The following is a 5117-nucleotide window of genomic DNA, read 5'->3' as shown; positions in this document are numbered from 1 at the left end:
TCTCTAAATTGGAGCAACACGGATTTGATGGATGGAGCACTCGGTGGATGAAGTGGCCGGGTGGCTGCACTCAAGGGGTTGGGGTGACACGGACAGCGGGATCAAGGGCATCTTCAGCAAGTTTGTCCATGACACCAAGCTGGGTGGTGCGGTCAACACACTGGAGGGAGGGACCTGGACGGGCTGGAGGAGTGGGCCCATGTGAACCTCATGAAGTTCAACCAGGGCGAGTGCAAGGTCCTGCTCCTGGGTCAGGGCAATCCTAGGCACAAATCCAGGCTGGGGGGAGAATGGACTGAGAGCAGCCCTGAGGAGAAGGCCTTGGGGGTGTTGGGGGGTGAGAAGCTCCACACGCCCCTCAACATGCGCTGGAGCCCAGAAACCCCCCGCACCCTGGGCTGCATCCCCAGCCCCGTGGCCAGCAGGGCCAGGGGGGGATTCTGCCCCTCTGCTCCGCTCTGGGGAGACCCCCCCAGTGCTGCCTCCAGCTCTGGGGCCACCACCAGCAGAAGGACATGGAGCTGTTGGAGCGGGGCCAGAGGAGGCCCCGGAGATGCTGGGAGGGCTGGAGCCCCTCTGCTGGGAGGGGGGGCTGAGAGAGTTGGGGGGTTCAGCCTGGAGAAGAGAAGGCTCCGGGGAGACCTTGGAGCCCCTTCCAGTCCCTCAAGGGGCTCCAGGAGAGATGGGGAGGGACTGTGGATGAGGGAGGGGAGCCCTAGGAGGAGGGGGAAGGGTTTGACCCTGCAAGAGGGGAGATGGAGCTGAGCTGTGGGGAAGAACTTGTTTGGTGTGAGGGTGGTGAGAGCCTGGCCCAGGTTGGCCAGAGAAGCTGTGGCTGCCCCATCCCTGGAGGGGTTCAAGGGCAGGTTGGAGGGGGCTTGGAGCAACCTGGTGTGGTGGGAGGTGTCCCTGCCCAGGGCAGGGGGTTGCACTGGGGGGGCTTTAAGATCCCTTCCCACCCAAACCCTTCTGTGATTCTGTGATTCTACACTGGGAGCAGGACAGCGATGGGGACACTGGGAGCCTGGGGCTCACCCCACTGGGAGCCGGTTGCTCAGCGAGCACCTTCCCTGAGGACACAGGAACTCACTGGACATGGGAGACAAACGGGGACGACCAAGGGGTCAGGCCGGTGTCACCCATTGCTGCCCACCCTGCTGCGGATGGGGGTGTTTGCCCCCTTGTGGTGGGAGGTGTCCCTGCCCAGGGCAGGGGGTGGCACTGGGGGGGCTTTAAGGCCCCTTCCCACCCAAACCCTTCTGTGATTCTATGATTCTACACTGGGAGCAGGACAGTGATGGGGACACTGGGAGCCGGCCTGGGGCTCACCCCGCTGGGAGCCGGTTGCTCAGTGCAGCACCTCCCCCGAGGACACAGGAACTCACTGGACATGGGAGACAAACGGGGACGACCAAGGGATCAGGCCAGTGTCACCCATTGCTGCCCACCCCACTGCGGACGGGGGTGTTTGCCCCCTTGGCAGATGCCAGTGCTGAGCCCCGATGAACTCGTGCCAAGGATGGAGCCCTCCAGCACCCGCTGCCCTGGTGAGCGGTTCCACGTGCCTCAGTTTACCCGCTCCACAGCCCCCCTGGGCGCCCTGCCCCGCTCCTCTGCTGGCTGGGGGGGAAATTCCAGCTGCTCGGAAGGGCCGGGGGTCAGGGTCCGGCCACACACTCCCCCCGTTCCCAGGGAAAAGCCGTTTCCGTGGAAAATTCCCAGCCCGTGGGTGCGGGGGCAGGTTTTCAGCTCGTGCAGCCCTCGGCCCCACGGCGGGTCAGCGTTTTCCAGCCCCTGGGAAGAGCCTGCGTGAGAACCAGCTCCTTCCCACGCCTGCCCGCTCCATCCCACCGCTGCTCCGGGCTGAGAGCTGGGGCCACGCTCGGACCCCCAGGGACCCCCCAGGCAGAGCAGCCCCGTGGGGGTACCAGTGCCCATGGGGGTATCAGTGCCCCCACAGGACCCTCCAGCCCCGTTATCCAGCCACGGAGAGTCCAGGGCTGGGATTGGAGCCACCCCAGGATGATGACAGATGTCCCCTTCCTGGGACAAAGCCCACAGCAGGACGCAGTGGCCGAGCGCTTGGGGAAGAACTTGTTTGGTGTGAGGGTGGTGAGAGCCTGGCCCAGGTTGGCCAGAGAAGCTGTGGCTGCCCCATCCCTGGAGGGGTTCAAGGGCAGGTTGGAGGGGGCTTGGAGCAACCTGGTGTGGTGGGAGGTGTCCCTGCCCAGGGCAGGGGGTTGCACTGGGGGGGCTTTAAGATCCCTTCCCACCCAAACCCTTCTGTGATTCTGTGATTCTACACTGGGAGCAGGACAGCGATGGGGACACTGGGAGCCTGGGGCTCACCCCACTGGGAGCCGGTTGCTCAGCGAGCACCTTCCCTGAGGACACAGGAACTCACTGGACATGGGAGACAAACGGGGACGACCAAGGGGTCAGGCCGGTGTCACCCATTGCTGCCCACCCTGCTGCGGATGGGGGTGTTTGCCCCCTTGGCAGATGCCAGTGCTGAGCCCCGATGAACTTGTGCCAAGGATGGAGCCCTCCAGCACCCGCTGCCCTGGTGAGTGGTTCCACGTGCCTCAGTTTACCCGCTCCACAGCCCCCCTGGGCGCCCTGCCCCGCTCCTCTGCTGGCTGGGGGGGAAATTCCAGCTGCTCGGAAGGGCCGGGGGTCAGGGTCCGGCCACACACTCCCCCCGTTCCCAGGGAAAAGCCGTTTCCGTGGAAAATTCCCAGCCCGTGGGTGCGGGGGCAGGTTTTCAGCTCGTGCAGCCCTCGGCCCCACGGCGGGTCAGCGTTTTCCAGCCCCTGGGAAGAGCCTGCGTGAGAACCAGCTCCTTCCCACGCCTGCCCGCTCCATCCCACCGCTGCTCCGGGCTGAGAGCCGGGGCCACGCTCGGACCCCCAGGGACCCCCCAGGCAGAGCAGCCCCGTGGGGGTACCAGTGCCCATGGGGGTATCAGTGCCCCCACAGGACCCTCCAGCCCCGTTATCCAGCCACGGAGAGTCCAGGGCTGGGATTGGAGCCACCCCAGGATGATGACAGATGTCCCCTTCCTGGGACAAAGCCCACAGCAGGACGCAGTGGCCGAGCGCTTGGCTCCAGCGTCGCACCCCCAGGACACACCGAGTGCGCTGCCGGCCCCGCGGGCACTGATCTTGCTGCAGCCCCCACGTGGGCTTGTGCGGCTCCAGGGGATGCCTGGGTCCCCAGGGGCCCAGTTTGGTGCTGGGATGTACTGGGAGATGAAAAGACCATGGTGGTGGTGGGGTGGCCGGGGTGCAGGCTGGTCTGGCCTGCCCCAGGCAGGGTTTGAACCCCGTTTCCCCCAGGGCAGAGGGGGAAGGTGCTGCCGGTGAGGCCGCAGTGCCGGGGCGGATGTGAGAGGCGATGGGGGACCCCCGGCAGGAAAGGCTGAGCCCAGAGACAGGGCCAGAGCCCCCGGCACCGCGCGCCCTGCGGATGGGATGGGGCAGCAGGCGCGGGCGATGCTGTTGTCCACAGGAAATCCTGCCCCATCCCCCGTTTCCAAGCCCCCTGGTGACCGGCAGCCCTGAATTATCCCCCTCTTATCCAGTTTCCACAGGGACCCACTCACTGTGGGACGGCTGGACACGCTTCTGTGGGGCTGCTTCCTCTCCCCTGCACCTACGTCAGCCCAGTACCTCCCAGTTTCCACCAGCAGATGGGAGGAGGTTTGGCTTTTCCTTCTGCTCCTGGGGTGCTGTGCCCCCCAAAGCCATCTTGAGCCCCTCTGAGCACAGGGATGCTCTGGGGCAGGCTCCCAGAGGGGGATCTGGGGCTGGACCAGGCCGTGGTGACCAAACCCAGCCCGGTGGCATCAGGGCAACCCCAGGGAAGGCTCAGTCTGGGGGAGCAGCCCTGCCAGCAGAGTGGGGGCAGGGGACAGAGAGGGTGTAATCACCCCCCAGGAGATGTGAGGGGCCCTTGTTTCACAGGAGCAGACCAAGGGCTGAGTCCGGAGGCAGAGCGAGGGGCTGGGGCAGGGGACAGGGAGCACTAAAATCCTGTCAGAGCACGAGCAGCCAATGAGATCACAGAATCCTCTAGGTTGGAAGGGACCTTAAAGATCATCTTGTCCAACCGTCAACCTAACTCTGACAAAAACAGGCACCCACACAACAAACAAAAAGCAACACCATCACTAACCCATACCTCCCAGCACTACATCAACCCGTCTTTTAAACGCCTCCAGGGATGGTGCCTCAACCCCCTCCCTGGGCAGCCCATTCCAATGGCTGAGAACCCTTTCAGTGAAAGACTTTCCTAATATCCAGCCTGAACCTTCCCTGGCGCAACTTGAGGCCATTTCCTCTTGTCCTGTCGCCTGTGACTTGGGAGAAGAGACCGACCCCCACCTCTCTACACCCTCCTTTCAGGGAGTTGGAGAGAGCAATAAGGTCTCCCCTCAGCCTCCTCTTCTCCAGGCTGAATAACCCCAGCTCCCTCAGCCTCTCCTCACAAGACTTGTGCTCCAGACCCCTCACCAGCTTTGTCACCCTTCTCTGGACCCGCTCCAGCACCTCGATGTCTGTCCAGGGGAACCATCACCTCCCGAGTCCTATTCCCCACGCTGTTCCTGACACAGGCCAGGATACCATTGGCCTTCTTGGCCACCTGGGCACACTGCTGGCTCCTGTTCAGCCCACAGGCCACCAACACCCCCAGGTCCTTTTCTGCCAGGCAGCTCCAGCCACTCTGCCCCCAGCCTGTAGTGCTGCAGGGGGTTGGTGGGACCCAAGGGCAGGACCCAGCACTTGGCCTTGTTGAACCTCATCCCGTTGGTCTCAGCCCATCCATCCAGCCTCCAGCAGGTCGACACTGCCACCCAGATCCCCTGAAACGCAGCAGAAGCCCAAGACCTTGCAAGAAAGGAAGAAAATCTTAGGGTGGGACAGGATTGTGCTGGGTTGGCTGGTGAGTTCGCAGGACCAGGACGGCTGGGGGACACGGAGCCCTTGGGGGTGGGACAGGGCGGAGGACAGGGGGAATCAGGGCTGAAGATTGGGAAAATTGGGGCTCTAAGCCCCAATCCAGTGAAGGCAGAGCCTCTCCCAGAGCTGCCTTCTCTCAGCACAATGAGACTAAGC

This window comes from Calidris pugnax, unplaced genomic scaffold (assembly GCF_001431845.1).
Source record: "Calidris pugnax isolate Ruff unplaced genomic scaffold, ASM143184v1 scaffold108, whole genome shotgun sequence".
NCBI lineage: Eukaryota > Metazoa > Chordata > Aves > Charadriiformes > Scolopacidae > Calidris > Calidris pugnax.
This window is presented reverse-complemented; position numbering follows the sequence as displayed.